We start from the raw sequence: 23,631 nt of genomic DNA on the forward strand, positions 1-23,631 counted from the left end.
GAGCAAGAAGGAAAAGTGCTTAGCTTTAACTAGTAAACGTCAGGAAAATTTCAGAGAGGAACTTATCTTTAATCTGCATCTTATATTTTGGTCAGATTTTGCCATCCAAGGGTGGTACCTAAAAAAGTGTTTCTAGGCAGAGGGAATAGCATGTATATTTTTTCCAATCTTTATTTCTGTCAGTAATTCAGTTTAAAGGTCCAAATCCATCAAGACTTTTCCTTTTCCTCTTTTGTTTTCATAGAGTAAATTTAACTTCTCTTTCATTTGGGAATGGAGACTTTTTTTTCACCTAAGAATAATTGATCAGGTTGAGTAATCACAGTTTAGATAATGGAACATTAGAAACTGTAACACTCTGTAGAAAAGCACAGATTGATCATCCTTCTGTCAAACAAACAGAAGCCTGCGGTGAAAACCAACTGGTGGTAAATTCTATGCATTTGAATTACATACATAAATCTAAGACAAATAAAACCTCGAGAAATCATCCACATTTATGCAAAAGATTATTTTTGTTGTTTTATTTTTTTGGTTTTCAGAGCAAGTGCATTTACAATATATCTCAGCGTAATTTTTTCAACATTTGATACTGATGTAGCAAATCAAATCATATAAAAACCTGCTAACAATTTATCTATTGTAATCAATAGGCTCCTCCTGCCCTTGGGATAAAAGATTATTGTTCTTTTCTTTATTGTTCCTATCTTGGTGTGAAAATAAGCAGAGCAGAGCTTTACTTCAGCAGAGATCTTTTAATATAGCTACTGGACATGCAGTTTATTATAGGTGAATTGATAACTGTTCCCTGTGGAAAGTCTAAGACCACACTAACTTTGGAGATCTTAGAAATATCCAAGTGGTAGAATTTCTGTCCTACTTAACTTCGCCATTCCCCAGGTGAGTATTCCCATTATTTCTGTCAAAATATCATGTCCCTGCTTATACATTGACTTCATGCATTTTTAACAATGTAGAGATTAATAACACATTTCAATTATAGATTGGATAGAAACTTGTCAATGTAGATGGAAATATATATGAACTAGTACTTTATTTATTTATTTATTTATTTATTTATTTATTTATTTATTTATTTATTTATGTGATATTGGATTTTTTTTTAAAGATTTTATTTATTTAAGAGGGAGAGGGCATGTGCAAGAGAGCACAAGTGGTGGAGAGGGAGAAGGCTGCCAATTGAGCAGGGAGCCCGATGCGGGACTCAATCCCAGGACCCTGGGATCATGACCTGAGCGGAAAGGCAGACACTAAACTGACTGAGCCACCCAGGCAACCCAACCTAGTACTTTTAAATGAAAAGGCCTTTTAAGTTTCACCTAGGCCAACATCAACCATGTTCCATAGGGCTCTGGATTCCTCAAAGGATCTGAAATGGTTCCATAACCCATACAGCACATAGAGCATCATTCAAGTAAGACACCACACACAAAGTAAGAAGCAAGCACTATGGGATCGGGGCAGCTATTAAAATGTGCACTGTTGGTATTGCAACACCCACATAAGATGAACAGGTGGCTATGAAAAGCTAATCAATATCATTGATATTACAGCTCAGGAGAGATTCCAAAAATCTGCATCTCACTTTCTTGATTAGATTATGTGAAAATTTTACATTTCCAGATATTCAATGTATCTCTCCATTTTGCTTATTTTTTTCTGTAATATGTTCATGCAGACAATTATGACAAGGGGTATTACCTATCTATTTGTAAAATACTGGAATATGTTTGATAGGAACATATGTTTACCTACATATACATGTATATGTGTCTGTGTAAGTATTGTACAGGTACACATGGATTAGAGCAATACACTGATAACTGTTTGAGCAGCTTTTTAAAAACTTTCAAAAAACCACAAAAATGGAGCAATATCAAAAGATAAATGGCTTAGATTCACATAAAAGTTATTGCTAAAATGTGTTCAATCCCTGAGTATTGAATAAACATGAAGTCATTATTAAGAAGAAGATGCTAACGTCTTTCAAGAGTATTGGATAATATCATACAAAAGCATCAATTTTATTAAGACATTTTTAATTCTTCATTAAGGGTATAGGTAGTAAGTTTTAGAATTTTCTTTTCAATAACATCATTCATTGGCTATGAAATAAGATGTTGCCAAAGCTATTTGAAATAAAACAAAACAAATACATGGCCCTAGTAGCTAGCATATTGCTGATATTTTAACAGAATAACTAAATTGAATTTGATAATGAAGGGTTTGAAATGATTTTGTACTTATGGCTGAAGATAAAATGTCAGCAATGAAGTTGAAAATTAAAAATCAGACTCAATAGTCAAAACTAAATAAATTTGCCTACTTTAATTCTTGGAGAGATTATCTGCCAGAGTCAGGCATGGAGGGAGCTGAGGTTCTTAATGGCCACATTAAATATCTTATAATGGCATGAGATCTTTTATTGGTTTCTGCCAAACAGTAAAGATTCAAACTTGTTGAGAAACAAGTCATTATCCCTTTTCAGATTCAAGTCTGACCCACTGAGGGAGTCACTAGATATATATGTTAGTGATTCAGGTCTGAAACAGTTATTTCCTGATTCTGTATAGTCCCTGACTTCTCCAACTCTCCTCAGCAGCTTAATTGAGGACTATGTTCTTCTTGTTAGTTTTGTAGCGCCTAGAGGAAACAGGATTTTCCTGATACGATGCTTTCAAAACACACACACACACACACACACACATTCATTCACACTCTTGTACAAATAGCAGTTTTAATTTTCAGTCTACTATAAAGCTTCAAGTATATCATTTTAGGAATTAGATTCCTCAAAGGAGTTCTTACTGATTGCTAGGTGGATTTTATAAATTTAGATTAATAAAATGCATTTATAGTTATAAAGTACTGTAAGTGATTGATAGATGATAGATGAGAGAGAGAGAGAGAGAAGCTGCACATAGTCAACTTCAAAAAAAAAAAGTAGCATTACTCACTTAACCACTGCTTACTCTGGTCCAGCAAAGATAGCATTCCAAACTTCCCAGGAAAACGATGATTTGGTACCCTTCCCTTAAATACCTTCAGAAGAACAAACATCTGGCCAATAAATTCTAGTAATTCCCAAATTAAAACCCAAAAGTCTCTAACACCTACCCGACATTTCTCTTGTTCTTTTGCTCTGTACCTTTTGTCCTGACCTTTAATAGAACTGAAAACCACTGTCAGAGAATATACTTCAGAATGAAATTAAATCTCTTCTCTACACTTTATCTTCTTAAGGCTAGACAAAGTAAATCTCTTTAAATTTCAATTATAGGGGTATTTTACAGTAAATAGTTCTACAGTGAATAAGAGAAATCAAAACCTTTTGTCGTCAATGACCTTTACGGCCCAGAGCTGAAAATTAGACAAAGCCTACCATTCCCACACCTGGCCTGATTAGGAGAGATAAGCAGGCCTGTTACCTTTATAAATATGATTGAAGGGAAAGGATTGTAGATTATTCGCAGACTGCCTTATGCAGGAAAGAACAGAAAGTCAGGACTGAAAATTATATTAGACTTAATGTTCCCAGACCCATTAACTTAACACGTCTGGATTTAGGGGGCATGTTTTTTAGCTGGATCCCAGGAACATGTAACTTCATCTCTAGGGGTTATTTCCAAATCCTCTTCAGAGCTTCTAAGCACCTTTAAGAAAATCAAGAGCTCTCTACCTCTAAGCTAATATGGCAATATAAAGATTTCTATTCTCTCTTGTATGCAAATATTGGAGAAAAAAACCTTTTAAAACCTGTTTATGAATACGACATATTTTGCATATATCAGATGCAGTAATTTTGTCTCAGGTTCAACGTTTGGGTTTTTGCTCAGCTTTTAACTCAAGGCTAATTACTATAGTTTCAAGACACCTGTTGGACACAAACATCTTTCCTACCGCTTGAACTTTTAAGTGTCTCTCTCGTTCTGCACATTTTTTTATTCCTTTAAATGGCTTTGATCAGTTGAATTAAAAGCCAGAGGTTTTAGCTAGTAATGCTTTCACTAACTCTGTAGCAGATTTTGAGATTTCTGAGTTAAAGATGATTTCGTATTTTGTATAATTAGTACAGATGCAGTGAGTTGCACTAAATCACTCCTAACCAATTTACATTTCTTGGTTGAAAACTCTCATCTATAATCTAAGAACACATTGATATTTCATTTGTTAGAAGACAGAGAACAGAGTTTTCTCATCAAATTTTAATTTTTCATTTTAATTACATACCACATTCTCCCAATATGCAGAGAAAAAATACTTTAATTTCATACTTAGAACTCATACGGACATGTAGAGGGTTAGAAGTGTAGAAAGTAAAACTTATGCAGTTCTGAAAATAAATTTAAATAGTAATATACCTTTCCACCTTAATAGAGAATATTTTTAGAGACTATATAGCATTTTATTTTATTTATTTTTTAATATTTTTTTATATTTTATTTATTTATTCATGAAAGAGAGAGAGAGAGGCAGAGGCAGAGGGAGAAGCAGGCTCCCCAAGGAGCAGGGAGCCTGATGTGGGACTCAATCCCAGGACCCCAGGATCATGACCTGAGCCAAAGGCAGACGCTTAACCATCTGAGCCGCCCAGGTGCCTTATATAGCATTTTATGTTTCCACCCAAACTAATTGAGCATGTTGACAATGAAAATTGACACGATTCATTTTATTCCTCTATTTACTAGAATTATTGAATATTGCATTGTCCAAACCCTATCACTATTGAAACTGGAAGGAGTTCTTACCAATAATGTACTAAGATGGGGGAAATCGGAGGGGGAGATGAACCATGAGAGACGATGGACTCTGAAAAATAAACTGAGGGTTCTGGGGGGTGGGGTGGTGGGAGGATGGGTTGACCTGGTGATGGGTATTAAGGAGGGCACGTTCTGCATGGAGCACTGGGTATTATATGCAAATAATGAATCATGGAACACTACATCAAAAACTAATGATGGAATGCATGGTGATTAACATAACAATAAAAAAAATTAAAAATAAAAAAAACAAATAAACCAGAACTGCCCTGGGTGAAATATGGAAATCTTTATATAAATACTAGGGTCACAAATAAAATTTTAATCTTCCTCATACAATCCAATAAAGTTAAATTCTACCAGCCTAACATGTAAAGATTTACAAATCTAGAAAACATACTTCAGCTTGAGGCAGACATTTTTGGTCTTGATAATAGAACCCCAGTATTATTTAGGCAGGGGGAGAGGCAATGTGCCCAGGGATGTCTTTTCTTCCAGCCTTAGCATATGAACCATGCTTGATGCTATACTAACTATAAATTACAGTGTAATACTTCATTATTGAGGAGTACACATACACATGCACACACACATTTATACACACACAATTATGCTCCATGTGTACAGTGCATGGATATGTATTGTTTTTTGTATACTCCTGGGGTGGTTAGTTATCATTTGAAATACTCTAATCCTGGAATAGACAGTCAGAATTGAAAAGATTCTAGTCACGTGTATACAGTTCAGACACCACTAACTATAGGTGTTTTCACTACCATTCTTTCTGGGTTTTTGGGGTTTTTTTTAAGTGGGCTCCAATGTGGGGCTCAAACTCACAAACCAGAGATCTGAGATCAAGAGTCAGACCCTTAACCTACTGAGCCATCCAGGTGCCCCTTACTACTATTATTTCTAAAAAGCACCAGAGAGCTTGTTAGAAAATATTTTTTCATTTGTTGACTAAGTGTTGTTCAAGATGTGTAGATTGGCCTTTTCATTATTGCATAGGATGGGTATAAGAACTTAGTGAGCTCAATAGCCTATGGTCCTTAGAACTAAAGCTGAGTCCTTAACTTAGGCTTCGGAACTGTGCTAAAATGTTTCTGAAGGGTCTTCCCACCTGATCTGACTAGAAGGCTAGCTGAACTCTGCCATTACAATATGTTGGATCTGCCTCTACTGAACCTATCTTACGAAGTGGTTTTTTTTCAAGTGTTTAAAAAGATAAAAGCTGAGACTTCAATGAATTACAAAATTTATTGTACCAGTTTTGTTCCTGCTGGGTAATAGATGTTGGAGTGTGTAGCAGAATTTAGTCTAAGACTTGTTCTTATTGTAACAAACCACGTGATTAAAAAGAAAAGTTAAAAAAAGGTTGTGTGGTAGCCCTTCCTCTTGGAAGTTACCATATCTTCCAGAAAGAAAAAGCTAGTGTGAATGACATACTCAGAGTCAAGTCAGCAAAACTGAAACCACTACAGCTATTTTAAGAGTGAATTTGATACAGAGAATTGGTTAGCTGGAAGGTTTTTCGAAGACTACAAGGCAAAGAGGGAATTGTGAGATAAGGAAGATAGAAAATGTAGGAAGCAGCTTCCAGCCCCAGGTCTTGAGGGGAACAAAGGGAAGAATTCAGTTTATCAGATCCTAGAAAATGGGAGGATATCTGGATTCAGACCAAGGCAAAGGGTGGCACTTTCTGGTGTTGGTAACTCCGTGACTAGTCTAGAAACGCAGAATACGATCTGAAGATTGGAAGCAATCGCCTGGGGAAAGAGCCATTGCCTGGAGCTGCTAACAGGAACAGGATGCAGAGCAGGAAGTTTCCCATCCCTTTTCTAGCCTGCTGCCTTCCAAGCTGCCTCTAGTGCCCTCTGCTGTCAGCCTAACAGGGAGTTGGCAAAGGGGAAATGTTTGCAGTTTCAGCCCTGGCTTCACAAAGCAGAGTTCATGGTCCCCCCTTAACTGTGGGGGGCACATTCCAAGACCCTTAGTGGATGCCTGAAACCACAGATAGTACTGAACCCTATATACTAGCATTTTTTCCTCTACATGCATACTTATGACAAATTTAACTTATAAATTAGGCACAGTAAGAGATTAACAGCAGTAACTAATAATAAAATAGACCAATTGTAACTGTAATATACTGCAATAAAAGTAACATGAATGTGGCCTCTCTCTCAAAATATCTTATTGTACTGTTCTCACCCTTCTTTTGTTATGATGGGAGACGATAAACATCTACATAATGAGATGAAGTGAATGACATAGGCATTGTGATGTAGTGTTAGACTACTCCTGACCTTCTGGTGACATGTCAGAAGGAGGATCATCTGCTTCGCAATGGCACTTGGCCCTGGGTTACTGAAACCGCAGAAAGAAAAACTGTGGGTAAGGGAGGAAATCTGTATAGAAGAATGGGTTTGAGGCAATGAGAAAATAGTTTAATAACAGCACATTGGCTTTGGTCACCTTGAGACCCGTAAAAATTCAACTCTCCTTTGGCAATGATTGTTTTGGGGGGCATCATGTAAACAAGACTAATAGACTAATAGAAGCTACGGAGAAGTCAGTTTGGGGGTACTTTTTATAGTGAAATATAAGGCTTATAGAGTACAATTTATAAAATAGACTTTCTGTAATGTATAAGTCAAGTTTAAAGACCAATAATAAAACCAGACAGCTTATACTTATAACCCAACTTAAAAAAACAACATTTTGTGTCCTAAAAGCCTTTCCTTGATCTCATACTTCGCTGCTCTATCAACTCACGCGAAGGTAACCATGACCCTGAAATTTTTTAGTCCTTCTTTTTCTTTTATTTATAGTTCAATCCCTTATTTATGTATTGTTTTAAAATATATTATTTTAGGGGCACCTGGGTGGCTCAGTCATTGGGCGTCTGCCTTCGGCTCAGGTCATGATCCCAGGGTCCTGGGATCGAGCCCTGCATCGGGCTCCCTGCTCAGCAGGAAGTCTGCTTCTCCCTCTCTCACTCCCCCTGCTGTGTTCCCTCTCTCATTGTCTCTCTCTCTCTCTGTCAAATAAATAAATAAAATCTTTAAAAATATATATATATTATTTTAGAATAAAGAATCCTGAAATGAACCCACACAAATAGGGATGACCAATTTTTTAACAAAGGTACAAAGGTAACCTAGTGGACAAATGGCAGTCTTATTAACAAATGGTGCTGGAATACTGGAATATTTGTCCAAATGCAAAAAACAAACAAACAAACAAAAAAACCATGAACTTGAATCCATACCTCATATCATATAAAAAATAATTCAAAGAGGTTATAGACCTAACAAAAAACTTAAAACTATAAAACTTCCGGAAGAAAATGTAAGAGAAAGTCTTAGTGAACTTGGGTTAGACAAAGATTTCTTAAATATAACACCAAAAGCATAATCCATTAAAGAATAAATTTTTAAATTGTACCTCATCAAAATTAAAGCATTTCTGCTCCTTGAAAGACACTGTCAAGAGAATGAAAAGATAAGCCCACAGACTAGGAATAAATATTTGCAAAGCTTATACTTGATAAAGAACTTGTATCTGGAATATGTAATGAACTTTTAAAGCTCAGTAATAATGATATAAAAACCTAAATACCAAATTTAAAAATGAGCAAAATATTTCACCAAAGATAGATGGTAGTTCACCAAAGGATAGATGGATGGCAAATAATGATATGAAAAGATGTTCAATACCATCAGTTACTATGTGAATTAGGGAAATGCAAATCAAAACCACAATGAAATACTACTTCACACCTACCAGAATGTCTAAAATTTAAAAAAACAAACCATACCAGGTTTGGGCAAGGATGTGGAGAAGTTAGAATGCTCGTATCTTCCTAGTGGAAATGTAAAATGGTACAAGCTTTTTGGAAAACAATTTGGAAATTTCTTAAATATTTGAACACACACCTAACAATGATTCAGACATCCCACTTGAAGAGAAAAGGAAATAAATGTGCATACAGAGACTTGTACAGGAATGTTCATAGCAGTTTTATTAATAATAGCCCAAACCAGGAAACTATTGAAATGTCAGGTGAATGGATAAAATACCTTTTGGTATATCCATACAATAATATTCAGTAATAAAAAAGAATGAACTATTGCTATAACAACAGCATAGTTGATCTCAAAATGATTATTCTGAATGAAAGAAGACAGATCAAGAAATAGTCATACTGTATACTTTCATTTATATAAATCTCTAGAAAACATTAACACATAGTAATAAAAGACAGATTTGTGATAAGAATGGGGGATGTGGCACAGAAGGAGATGAAAAAGAGGGATTACAAAGGTGCAGAAGGAAACTTTGGGAGTGATGAATATGTTCACTGTTTTGATTATGGTGATGGTTTCACAGATATATGCATATGCCAATATGTATCTGATTTTACACCTGGAATATACATATTGATTGTATGTCAATTTTACCTAATAATGGATTAAAGACCTAAATGTAAGACCTGAAACCATAAAAATCCAAGAAGAAATCATAGGCAGTAATTTCTTTGACATTGCCTATAGACACATTTTTCTAGATATGTCTCCTCAGCCAAAGGAAGCAAATGCAAAATTAAACTGTTAGGACTACACCAAAATAAGATTTTGCACAGAGAAGGAAACCATCAATAAAACAAAAAGGCAACCAAAGAATGGGAGAAGATATTTGCAAATGGATATATCCAGTAAGGAGTTACTATCCAAAATACATAAAGAACTTACACAACTCAACACCAAAAAAAACCCCAAATAATCTGATTAAAAAATGGGCAGAGGACCTGGACAGACATGTTTTCCAAAGAAGACATACAATGGCCAACAGACATATATAAAGATGCTCAACATCACTCATCATCAGGGAAATGCAAATCAAACCCCAATGGAATACCATTGCACATCTGTCAGAATGGCTAAAATCAGAAACACAAGAAATAAGTGTTAGAGAGGATATGGAGAAAATGGAAACTTCTGCACTGTTGGTAGGAATGCAATGGCCAATTTGTGGATTAAAAGAAATCACACCCACTTCTTATGGGTGAATAAATTGGAACAACCATGTTGGAAAACAGTTTGGCATTCCCTAGAAAATCTGAGCATGTAAACATCCTACATCCAAATTGGCCAAATGTGTAAGACAGTATGGACATTCCTGAAAAAATTAAAAATAGAATTGCCATATGATCCAGTAATTCCTCTACTGCGTATTTACCCAAATTAAATGAAAACATTCAAAAGGATATATGCATCCCTATGTTTACTGCAGCATTATTTACAATAGCCAAGGTATGGAAGCAATAGATGAAAGGATAAAGAAGCTGTGGTGTGTATATATATATATATATTCAAATATTACTGGGTCATAAAAAGAATGAAATCTTGCCATTTGCAACAACATGAATGGACCTAGAGGGTATTATGCTAAGTGAAATAAGTCAGTCAGAGAAAGACAAATACCATGTGATTTCACTCATATGTGGAATTTAAGAAACAAAACAAATGAATAAACAAAGAAAAAAGAGACAAAAAAAACAGACCCCTAAATACAGAGAACAAACTGGTGGTTGCCAGCAGGGAAGTGGGTGAGGGGATGGGTAAAACAGATACACGGTATTTAGAGTACACTTACCTTGATGAGCACTGAAAAATGAATAGAATTGTTGAATCATCATATTATACCACTGAAACTAATATACCACTACATACTAATTATATTTGAATAAAAAATAAAATGAATTTTGTTTTACCTGTTTTTGAACTTCACATTAATTGTTAAGAATTCTTTTGTGACTTGCTTCTTTCATTTTATTTATTTATTTATTTTTATTTTTTAAAGTAATCTCTGCACCCAACATGGGGCTTGAACTCATGATCCCAAGATCAAGAGTCACATGCTCTACCAAGTGAGCCAGCCAGGTGCCCCCTTATTTTTTAATTTTTTTTAAAGATTTTTTATTTATCTATTCATGAGAGACAGAGTCAGAGAGAGAGAAGCAGAGGGAGAAACAGGCTCCCAAAGAGCAGGGAGCCCGATGCGGGACTCAATCCCAGGACCCTGGGATCATGACCTGAGCCAAAGGCAGACGCTTAACCATCTGAGCCACCCAGGTGCCCCAGCTTCTTTCATTTTATATTATCTTTTTGACATTAACCCTGTGGGTTAGTTACAGTTTATTTTCACTGTAGTACAGCATTCTTATGTATTATAAATGTATCACAATGTATTTGTCAATTTTGCTGTTGATAAACTTTCAGGATTATTCTAGTTTTAGGCCATGATAGACAAAGCTGTTTTACACATTCACGTGCTTGTCTCCTGGTGCACATTTGGAAGTGTTTCCCTAATTTCTAGGTGAAAAGTAGGATGTTTACATGCTCAGATTTTCTAGGGAATGCCAAACTATTTTCCAACATGGTTGTTCCAATTTATTCATCCACAGCAATGGATGTGATTTCTTTTAATCCACAAATTGGCCAACACACATGACATGATTTCATTTTTTAATAGCTGCCAATCTGATGTATGTTACGTCTTCGTCGACTCTGGTTGCCATAACAAAATACCATAATAGACTGGGTGGCTTAAAAACAGAAATTTATTTTCTCACAGTTTTGGAGGCTCGAAGTTTGAGATCAGGGTGCTAACATAGTCAAGTTCTGGTGAGAGCTCTCTCCCTAGCTTGCAGACGGCTACCTTCTCAGCATGACCTCACATGGCAAGAGAAGGATCTCTTTCTCTTCTTCTTATAATGCCACTAATCCCATCCTGAGGGCCCCACCCTCATAAACTAATGAAAACCTTTCAAAGGCCTCATCTCCAAATAGCAGCACATCGGCAGTTAGAGCTCCACCATATGAATCGTTGGGGGACAAAAATTCAGTCCATTGCAACTATGGTTTTAATTATCAAATTACCTAACTATTAAATAGGTTGAACATCTCTTTTATGTGATTAAGGGCCTTTTTTTGCCTCTGCTATACAATCATATCTTTTGCTCATTTTTCTATTTGAGTGTTTATATTTTTATTAATTGATAAGTATTATACTGAATATATACATATTCTGAATTTATTTCTTTATTGTCTATCTGTGTTATAAATATTTTTTAGTTTGTGGTTTATATCTTTACTCTTTATAACAATTTGATCAATAGAATATGTTAATTTTAATAATAGTTAAACTAATAATTTTTATGATTTTTAAAATTTTGTGTGACTTCTTGAAGAGTTCCTCCTTCCCAAGGATAATGTCATAAAAGTATTAGCCTCTATTATTTTTTGCCAAGTTTATAAATTGCACTTATAAATTCCACTGGGAATTAGGGATTTTTGTTTTTTATTTTTATTTTTTTTAATATTTTATTTATTTATTTATTTATTTATTTATTTATTTATTTATTTATTTATTTGTCAGAGAGAGAGCACAAGCAGGGGGAGTGGCAGGCAGAGGGAGAAGCAGGCTCCCAGCTGAGCAGGGAGCCCGATGTGGGACTTGATTTCAGGACCCTGGGATCATGACCTGAGCTGAAGGTAGACACTTAACTGACTGAGCCATCCATATGTCCCAGATTTTTGTTTTTTAAATTAATAACTGATCAATGTGGTCTCTGACCAACCATAATGACCATGAACATAGTAAATGTTGGATGGTAGATTGGAAAAAATGGCAAGATCCTTAACCCTTGATGATGTCATTGAATCCCTAAATAAACCCTGGAACCATCTATTTCCAGACTTCTTGCTCTGTAAGATAGTAATGTTCTTACTGTCTGAGCCACTCCTGTCTAAATATTCTGTTACTTGCAGCTAAGCTCTCACTATTTGATAAAATGTGCCACAATTAATTACCTGGGCACTTATTCCTAAGTGTGACTGGGAAATAGCAGAAAAGTCAGGACAAACTAGCACAACCCTGATCCAATTGGTTTTTTATCTTGTTCCTGGAGTTTACATGATGCATTTATTGTTACCTAATTGGACCAGTTACCTTCTCTCTGCTGAGGACCTTTCCCTGATTATCATTATGACATCAGGGTCCAAAAGAGAAAAGCAAGCTATAGGTGTTTATTGTAAAAGAAGACACAGTTTCAGTACTGAATGCAGCCTTCACCCGTGGCTCCTTGTTATCAATACTGAGCATCAGCAATCTCTTCAAACAGCTCCCCAGGAACAGCCTTGATCATGGGGGTTGGCAGGATCTGAGAGAGATTTAATGCACTATTAGCAGTAGACATGGTGCCATTCTGAGCACTGCACTTGGAAGAACATTACTGCAACCGAAGGGCTATATTAATGTCTTATGAAGCTGTAAACTTGTTGAGAATGCACCTGAATTCTCAGAGGTACGGAAATGAAGATGTAAGTAAGCCTGGGGTGAGCGTTTAGGTTTGCAGTTTACTTTCTGCTTAACAATAATGGGAGAAGGAGTAGCAAACTACTATTTCTTGTGATTCATGCAGCAATCCTCTAATACCACAGGTGAACAACTTTGGGAAGATGAAGGGGTTTGCATCTTTATGCCCAAGAGAGTGATCCTCCAGATCTGGACTGTGAAGATTTGACAGCATAAGTCATCAGACCATTTAGAGAAACCCATTATGTGCAATTTTTTTCCAATTAATACGAAAGTCTAGCATTTCTCCAGAAGTACCTCCTGGTGTAAGCAGTGAGTGGATTGATATTTTACAGATTCTGTTGATTAGGTTAAGCAGAGCATAAGGCATTATGACAATCAGCCACCAATTATTATGCTTAATGGGTATAACAAAGTCTTTCATTCTCCAGGAAAATAGCCTTTTTGGCCTGACCTTTAAAACCCCAAGTCACTTTATTTCTGTTCAATTCCTTTTGTAGGATATGACCTCCAAATAGAACTTACCAGTTAGCAAAGTTTTGTGATAAAGCCCGACCCAAAAAGAGAGGCAGAGCAGAGCACACACCGTAATATTGGGAAACTGGGAGACCAAGGACATAGGCCTGATGGTGCCTCAATGTACTGCGGGAACTTAGGTAGATTATTATCTGTGCCTCCTTTTCCTTAGCTGTTCCCTAATAGCAGAAGTTGAACTAGATCTCATCTATGAAATTATATGTGTTCATTTCCTTCATTCTGAATTCTACAAACCCATAATATTATGTTGCCTTTTTCAGTGTTCACCCCTTTAACAACCTCCATTAAACAACTAATAAAATCCCATCTCTCAGAAAAATTTCCTTTGCTTTCGAAGATATGTTGGAACTCATAATCTTGTTACATCTGAAAGCCTCTCTAAATGTGTGGTTTTGAAAACCAGGAAAAAACTAGAGCATGAACTTACATTGAAAGTGAGCAAATTACTCATGAAGCACATGTGTATAATATTCCACAGCCATGTATATAATATTGCATTGGAAGTTAACAGGGTAGAAAAGAAGTGCGAGGATGGGTTCTGTGAAGATTCTATAATAATCGAAGCAAGGGGCCATGGTCACCTGGTGTGGCAACCTGCAGGAGAGCCGTTTGTGACCCGGGCCAGAGACAGCTAGCTGGGAGGATTGAGCACAGCTGGGGTGCCAAACGGGGCCACTCGTGCCCAACATCGGACTTCTTTAATGGGAAATCTTTGCTCTGGGGCTTCCTACAGGCCTGCCTGAGACTTTCTCAGAGTTGTACTGCTACTCAATTCCTTCCTTTCTCAGATGTCAGACTCTCTGGCATCCAAGTGTGACCATGTCGTTCTGTGGCTAGAAGTGCATCTGATGTGTAAATAACCTTAAAACGATCTACCAGGAGGCTGGTCTTCCCTTCCTCACAGCCTCCATCCTGCTAGCTAGAATGTGGGCATAGTGGTTAGATTCGCAGCAGCTAACTCAGATCATGAAGTGGAAGCAATATATTTAGGATTAGGGCTTTAGATCCGTGCTGGTAGAGAAACTGTCATATCAGCCTAGATGATCCATGTTTACACAACAGAGAAAAGTAGTCCATGACATTTTCGCTTTCCTATCAAAGAGCACAATGTAATTCTAACTCATACAGGTCCCTACCCTTCAGGGAGGTGGGGAAGAGTCAAGTAAAACACTCATTAAACAGGAACAAATGCATGGTGGCATACAATAGTGTGTCTCACACACAAACACACACACTAACACTCCCAGAAAAGGACATCGTTGTCACCTAGAATATTTGGGAAGGTCAGTCATAACCTGGACTTTGAAAGACAATTAGATGTAGAAAGAACTGTAGACTGGGAAAACAACCTGAGTATACCACTTTTTTAGGGTTAGAAAGAGACTACCCTCAATGCAATAAAGGTGGTTTGGTGACAAAAAGTGCAAAATAAAATTAGGTGGGGGAAATCTTGACAACTCTGCTTAGGCAATATATCCTAAAGAAACCTGGCTGGTTATTTGCCTCTTGGCTGAGGTCTATCCCCTGCCCTTCTCTACCCTGCTGTGTATTTCAAGGGCCTGATCCCTGAAGCCGCACTTACTGGGCTTCTCTGACTAATGTCTTCTTAGCTGGGTTTGGCCAATGGGAAGTACTGGCTAGACTCTGGAGAACAGGAAGATAGACAAAACTAGGGTATATCTTTATCTGACTCTTTTTCAATCAACATCTCTAGTAGTTTCCTTGTCTTCTCAGTGATTCAGACTTCTGCTGCACAGCCCTGGCTCCTGGCCCAGACATATTCTTTCCTCCCTGTGTTCCTCTTGCCCTAGGGGTCATATTAGCTTCCTGCAGTTGCTAATCTTGATATCACCTCACTTTTCCCCTTTGTTCTTGTCGCACTTCTGACAACTTCACAACCAATTTCTGGTGTTAGATTCCTTCTATGAATTACCTGGTTTAGCAGATGGTGTTGCTACCCTGTGCATATGTCTGCAACATTCATTTATATACATCCAAGGCTGCTTAATGTAAATATCTGCCCTTATTGGTCTTAAGGTTTTATTTAGCCTCAAGAGCACATGTGGCCATGCATAAGGAAAGCTAGAAGTGACAAAGAGTCAGTGTCCCCAGAAGTGAACAATGGTGGACAGGGAGCTGGTGAATAGAAACCAGATTCTTCAACCTGGGGCAGAGGATGATAGGTAACTCTAAGTTGTATACCATAGTGTTTCTCCTATTTCCCTAGAGGGATCGAGTTCCAGTTGTCCATGGTGGTAACTGGCTTGATCATGTACACTTTATATTGGCATCTTTCTCTTCCCTGTTACATTTCCCCACTGGTCTACCAGCTTACCAAATAAACTACTTGCAGTTGAATCCTTGTCACAGGGTCAGCTTCTAGAGAAATCTAGACCAAGACAATTGGCTTGGGTTTGAAATCTCAGGCAAGATACTAAGTAATGCAAAACCCTTTCTTGAACCTCCATGCCCACCCATCTTCCAGAGCTTCCTGTATAAAACCTTTATCATACTAGCACTTACTTCTTAAAGTTGAAATTGTCCATTTACATTTCTCATGTCTCAAAGAAATTGTAAACTGTAATTCCTCTACTTAGTACTCTTCCTGGCACAAAATAGCAGTATATTAAATATTGGTTGAATAAAAGAATGAATGAATAAACAAGAAGAAAGAAAGACTGGGATGAGGGAAAATCTCACCATTGTTCTCAACACAGTGCTTAGCAGGCCAGGAGATACTCGATAAATATTTATCAATGGAATTAATAACTGAATGGATTTGGTGATAACTAACTTGAAGTTTAGAGTTGGAGATTTGGGACTGGATGAATTCTTTGAAGAACTGCATAAGCAGAAGAGAGAATATTGGTATTGGATAAGGAAATCTTGTAGCAAGAGGACTATAGTTGACAAATTTGAATGGGAAAAATATGAAATATAAATTCTAATGACATAATTTTTTATGATGTCCTTGAAAATGACATGAGTCAAAAATCAAGGGGATACCCAATATGTAATAATGAGAATTTTGAAGTCAAAGACCAAAATAGAGCATTTAGACAAAGGTGACTAGGTTCAGATACAATGTTTGAAAAATTAACTACAAATAGCCTCATGAATGATACACTGAACTTAAAATTTATGTAAAAATTCATTTTAAAATTAGTTTCACCATCAATGTGACTTACAATCACAATTTTTTTTCTCAAAAAGTTGCTGAGAAGTTTTTGAGAGGTCATATTTTAGCAGTCTTAAACTTTTTATTTAGTCTTTTAAAAAAGGATTTAGAAGAATTATGCCCCCACTCCCTTCATATTTAGCTCAAAGTATAATAAATCAAAAACAAAAAACATTTGATTCTTAAAAGTTTCTACTGGAAATCCAATCATAAATCTTTATGATAGTCTTATGTGTTTCCAGAATCAGGTCCTTCAAAACTTACATTCCAGATAAATAATTATGGACAGATACAACAAAATTCTGGTGCCACATTATAGGCATTATAGGCATCATATGATAGAAGTACATACTAAATACTGTCTGTTTGTTTGTTTTTTAAGATTTTATTTATTCATTTAGAGACAGAGAATGCACGCAGGTGTGCTTGGAGCGCAGCATGGGCAAAGAGTAGGTGCACGAGTGGGAGAAGGGGCAGAGGGCGAGGAAGGAGAGGGACAAAAAGACTGTGTGCTGAGTGGGTCCCATGACCTTGAGATCACAACCTGAGCCAAAACCGAGTCTGATGCTTAATGGACTGAGACACCCAGGCGCCCTGTTTTTAACAAACATTTCCTAAGATGAAATTTTTATGTCATGAATCCTGGGGAAAGCCAGACATCATTGACACTGACTCTTGATGAAAGAAAAAAAAATCAATCTGAAAAGATTGCTTACTGTTTAAAGCTACTTGTCTGCCTGTTTCAGGCTCCATGGTAAATCTTTGTTTTTGTCCTAGAATTGTCATTCCTGATGAAAGCCCCAGATAGTTGTATATTTGGATAAATAGCAATGGCAGCCTGTCCCAAGGCAATCCTCAATAATGTGATCTATGTGTTACAGCATTTTACGTTAAGTGTTAACTCTCAAGAGGCTGGTATTCATTTTATTGTATCAAATTCATTGTTTTGCTAATTTATACAAATCTACGAGAAACTATTATGTATTAAATACAAATAATAGATCTACTAAGACATATCACTATTAAAAATAATGATAACAGATTATATGTCTATGAAGCATGTGAAATTCTACAAGAAGTTTTCCAGAAAAGAAAATCTGTCTTCCTGGATCAGTCTACATCAATTCAACCCTCTTCCTGCTATTCACAACTTAAATTCAAATACACCATAAGAGACTGATAAAAATGCATCATCTTATTTTGTTCCCTACTTACTCATCCCCTAGCTTCCTATTTTATTTTATATTCTGATAAAGCTTCATCTGCTAGAAAGAGTTTTTCCTGTAAGTTGATACCATTGTGTCTATTATTTACCTGTCCATCACCATTGTCATCACTGTCTGAGACATTAATAAATTTGCAATATGAGAAAATGACCGGCAACGGATGGAAGTAGTCTACAGAACCAGTCAAATTAGGTTTTACATAACTCGCATCAGGGTGCTTGCTTTGGCAGCATATATACTAAAATTGGAACGATACAGAGAAGATTAGCATGGCCCGTGTGCAAGGATGACACGCAAATACATAACTCCCATCAGGTATCATTCCTTTTAAACAATTATATGGATTTAATACTGTTGTGGAAGAGAGTGTAGAAATCTCTTTCAACATCTTCAATTCACAGATGAGAGAACGGAGGTGCACAAAGTTTAAAATGACCAGACAAAAGTCCTATTATTGCAAGTTAATGGCAAAGCACCCAGAGCCCAACTTCGCCACCTCCCATCTCAGGAAATTTTTTCATTATAGAATCATCTTGAGTTTTTGAGCTTCTTTTAAATTATGTGTTACATGTTTTCACTCCCCTGGCTAGTATTATTTCCCAAAAAAATAATTTTAAATAATATTTCATTGATAAGGGCGCCTGGGTGGCTCAGATGGTTAAGCGTCTGCCTTCGGCTCAGGTCATGATCCCAGGGTCCTGGGATTGAGTCCCACATCGGGCTCCCTGCTCCTTGGGAGCCTGTTTCTCCCTCTGCTTCTGTCTCTCTCTCTCTGTCTCTCGTGAATAAATAAATAAAATCTTTAAAAAAAATATTTCATTGATAAAACTTTCATTTGCTACCGATATAAGATTATTTATTCAACTGATTTGCTCAACAAATTTTTATTGTGAAAGTACTATCCTGAGTTCTGAGACTATAGAAGCAAATAAAACAAGCAAAAATCCCTGCCTTTGTTGGAACACATCATCTAAATTACCCATTACAATTTATAGTTGTCGTATTCCATCTTGGTCAGTGCAACTGTGGTTTTGGTTAGAATTGTTTTAGACCAGGAGTTTATGCCATTTCTGAGGTGAAAAATCTCAATGACAAGAGCAGCAATAGTATTCCAGTTTCAAAACCAGAATTACAGTGTACAGATAAGGGAATAAGACAAACAAAATATAGGAGAAAGATAGGGACAGCTTTCACCATGCCAGGCTTGTGGGGAGTCAAGAGTCTGGCTGATAAATACCACTGAATTCAACAAACATTTCTTCAGCTCCCATGTGACTGTTAGCCCTGTTCTCTTGTTTGCTATTTAATTACAAGCACCTAGAACTGTGTGTGCCACATCCTAGATGTTCAATAAATATCCTGGAAATGAAAGAATGGGTAATGTAAACCAGATACTGTACTAGATTACAGAGATACAAAGATGAATAAAATATGGTCCCATCTTGTAAGAAGTTCATAATCTCCTAAGGGATCATAAATATAATATTTATTAAATGTCTTCTATTAATAAAACACTATACTAGGCACTGCATTAAGGAAAAATAAAAACAAATAAAACACAATCCTTCTAGGGTGAGTGGGGTGGCTCAGTTGGTTAAGTGTCTGCCTTCGGCTCAGGTCATGACCCCAGGGTCCTGGGATCGAGTCCCACATCGGGCTCCCTGTTCAGTAGGGTGTTGGCTTCTCCCTCTCCTTTACTCCTCCTCCCTGCTTGTGCTCACTCTCTCTCTAGCTCTCTCAAATAAATCTTTAAAAAAAAACACAATCTTTTTCTCAAGGAGCTTACTTTATAATAAATATTTTGAAAAATAAGACCATGGACAGATTCCATTTTTCACTGGTTGGAATCAGAACAATTTTCTTGGTACAGCATTTTTGAGTCAGGTTCATGACTTCAGTTGGACTATCTATACCTTCTGTGCTCATTTAGCTTTTAAGAAGGCTTGGTCAAATAAGAATTGAACCAATCAAAGCCCTTTAAAAGGAAAATAACCAAATACCTAGATAATGTTTAAAGTCCTCTTTGGCTTCCTGTATAATAGTCCTTCCCATCTTAGCAGAATCATTCAAAATGAGGTGCAGTTCCCAAAACATAATGTATTTCCTTTTTGACAAGTGGTCCTTGTCTCTGACCACTACTGTTTTCTCTGCCAAAGATGACCTCCCAAAAAATCTACCCTGTACTGGGTGTCTCCAAGAATACCCCTGGGTTGATTAGCAATGAGGATTCATAGAACTAAGCATACAGTCCTACCATTGTAATTTATTACAGCTAAAGGATACAAATAAATAGGAGCAAGGGAAAAGGTGAAGGAGTGAAGTCTGGAGGAAACCAGGTACAAGTTTCCAGGATCCTCTCCCAGTGGAGTCACATAGGATGCACTGAATTCTCCCAGCAATAAGTTGTGACAATACCTGTGAAATGTTGTCTAGCAGGGAAGCTCCTTAGAAACTCAGTGCCCAGGATTTTTAATGGGAGCTGGTCATGTAGGCATCCACTGTCTAGCCCCCTTGCACATTCCAAATTTCCAGACTCCCAGAAGGAAACAAGGTATTCAGCAAAAGCTCTATTATTTGTATAGATAGTTTAGACATAGTGAACCATTCGTATCAGGGCACGGTAGGAACACTTCTAAAATCTAAGTTTCCAGACACCAGCAAAGGGCCAAATTTGCAAGTAGGACCTTATAAGGATAGCAGTCTCAGTCTTGCTCTGTTGACTTTACTGTGTACTTTGCATTCCCAATTCTGAAATATGGTACTCATGAACCTAGACTCAACATAAACATCTTGTAGTAAATACTTCCCTAAAGACATTCAGATAAAATTAATCACTCTCTTCCTTCTACTACTATAATGGGTGTATAACTTAAAGGTAACTATATGACATGATTGATGCATTAATTAACTTGATTGTAGTGATCATTTCACAAAGTACATGTGAAACTTCTTGAAATTTATGCCATTAATCTAATCTGACTTTTTAAAGTTTGTGACGATCTTACAAAGGTTATGGATAGTACTCTGATTATCTTTTTTAAAGATTTTATTTATTTATTTTAGAGAGAGATAGGAAGTGTACGAGCAGGGTGAAGGGCAGAGGTAGAGGGAGAGAGAGAAACTCAAGAAGACTCCACACTGAGCACAGAGCCTGATGCAGGGCCAAATCTCAGGACCCTGAGACCACCACCTGAGCCGAAATCAAGAGTTGGATGCTTGGGCACCTGGGTGGCTCAGATGGTTAAACGTCTGCCTTCAGCTCAGGTCATGATCCCAGGGTCCTGGGATTGAGTCCCGCATCAGGCTCTCTGCTCCTTGGGAGCCTGCTTCTCCCTCTGCCTCTCTCTCTCTCTGTCTCTCATGAATAAATAAATAAAATCTTAAAAAAAAAAAAGAGTCAGATGCTTAACTGACTAAGCCACCCAGGCACCCCTAGTATTCTTACTATTTTTATATCAATATGGCAATCAAAAACCTTTAAGTGAAAGCAATAATTGAAAGGCAAATTTAGGACAAGTGACATAATTATTGAAAATTAAATTGCAATCTTTGTTGCCCTGACCAGTCTCCACAAAAAATTATGAATTTTCATGTTTTCAGATAGTACAGGTATGAAAAACTGAATTATTACACTTCTTCCCTTGCACTATCTGAAATAAGAGAGCAAATAGTCACAAAATCACTTACTGGATGTATTAAATTTACCTAAAATAGAGCCCCCAATTTATAAAATACTAAAGTATGAAATATATAATCACTGTGACTGTTTATTTCCTGCCTAAAAATACAGCTTAATATGTTACTTAGCCCTAGAGAAATTGAATAAAAGTTATAGAATCAGTCTTAAATCAACCAATTGTGTAACAACTTCTCCCTAATACTTGCTTTGCATCAGAATGTGGAAAAGTCTAGAAAAATTATAAGTGCACACTACTTCTCTGTAAAATCTCAGTCTTGTGAGGTTCTTAAAAGTAAATTATCATTTGACTTTAGTCTTCCTTAGAATGAAACATACAATCAACAGAATCAGAGCTCAAACTGAGAATTATTCTAGGCCCAGAGAATATGAGTAAAGGTTGGCCATTCTTCTCCCACCTTGATTTTTCTCACGTATTTCATCCATACTTGGGAGATAAGTCAACGCCAACAATGATAGGCCACATAAATTGTTTATTAGGTGTGCTCTGCCTGAGCCTCACAGGAGCCTACGGAGATGTTTGAGAAATGAAGCCTCATCTTCCATGCAAACATAGAAGAGTTCGTTTCGTTACAAGTGTGTGCTACGGATTGTCAGTCTAAGCTTAAACAACCCTTAGGAAAGGGGAGGTGTCTCCTGAATTTGGGGATTTTGTATATGGCTTAGACCTATGTTTGTTTTCAGCTGCATCTGAGAATAAGAACTCAAACTATATTCATAAGTCATATAGTTTAAATTTTTGGATACCAAGGGAAGTGCTGCCAAGCATGAAATTTGTCTACAAGCTGCTAATCCCATAGCTGTTCCCTTGTGCAGGGGTGACTCAAGATGATAAAAATTATCAGAAGTTTCAGGAGAAACTTTTCTCATTTTACTCATTTGATTTGTTTTTGTTTTTAAATATGCTACATATCTATTTGATCAGAACGATTTAAATCTCATTCTATCTTAGGGGTAAATTAAATAAGAGACATTCTCATTTTTAGGATATCAGAATTTTATTTATTTTATTTTATTTTATTTATTTATTTCACAGAGAGAGAGACACAGCAAGAGAGGGAACACAAGCAGGGGGAGTGGGAGACGGAGAAGCAGGCTTCCCGCGGAGCAGGAGCCCGATGTGGGGCTCGATCCCAGGACCCCGGGATCATGACCTAAGCCGAAGGCAGATGCTTAATGACTGAGCCACCCAGGCACCCCAAGGATATTAGAATTTTAGAGTTCCAGAGATTCACAGAAATTATATGATCCGAGTCTCTCATGGGAAAAATGAGGTCCCTCAAAGCTAAGTGCCTTCCTCAAGTCATATAGCTGGTTGGTAGTAGATTCAGACTACAATACTCTGATCATATACAAACTATTTATCATATCAGCAACTTTCTTCTTTTTAAAAAGTTACTAAGAATTAGGAGTATGTACTCAAGGTAATTACTTAGCTTCTCCCTCATTAAATATGCATATATGAAATAAAATTGTTTTCAATTTTTAAGTGATCTTATATTCAAATTCGATGTGTATCAGAGTAACCACTAAAATTTGTGGACTCTTAGAACTTTGTTGATTATAAAAATAATTAATCTCTGTAAAATGCCTCATAAAATTTTGTATGTATAGCACATAAGACGCAAATATTTGTTTTTGTTTCCAAAGTGCCATTAAAATGCTGTTAAAATTTAATTATAAAATATCGCTAGTTATTCTTCACACCTAATGCAAAATTAAACTGGATGCTGAGAGTATATTAAGAAAAATGCTTTGTTATTTTCCTTTTGTGACTTATCTAGACTTTGTCTAGTCTAGTAGAAGGCAGTCCAATAGAAAATTCCATGG

The 23,631-nt window shown here is 36.6% G+C and overlaps 1 non-coding gene across 1 annotated transcript; it reads left to right on the forward strand.

The window, feature by feature from the left end:
- The first annotated feature begins 18,318 nt into the window (after positions 1–18,318).
- LOC123838031 (U6 spliceosomal RNA) lies at positions 18,319–18,425 on the forward strand. Its single transcript, XR_006789372.1, has one exon. It is a non-coding gene; the product is annotated as a U6 spliceosomal RNA (small nuclear RNA).
- Positions 18,426–23,631: the final 5,206 nt, after the last annotated feature.

Source organism: Mirounga angustirostris, unplaced genomic scaffold (assembly GCF_029215605.1).
Source record: "Mirounga angustirostris isolate CCGP_5_RB_7025 unplaced genomic scaffold, mMirAng1.0.hap1 SCAF_8, whole genome shotgun sequence".
In the NCBI taxonomy this organism is placed as follows: domain Eukaryota; kingdom Metazoa; phylum Chordata; class Mammalia; order Carnivora; family Phocidae; genus Mirounga; species Mirounga angustirostris.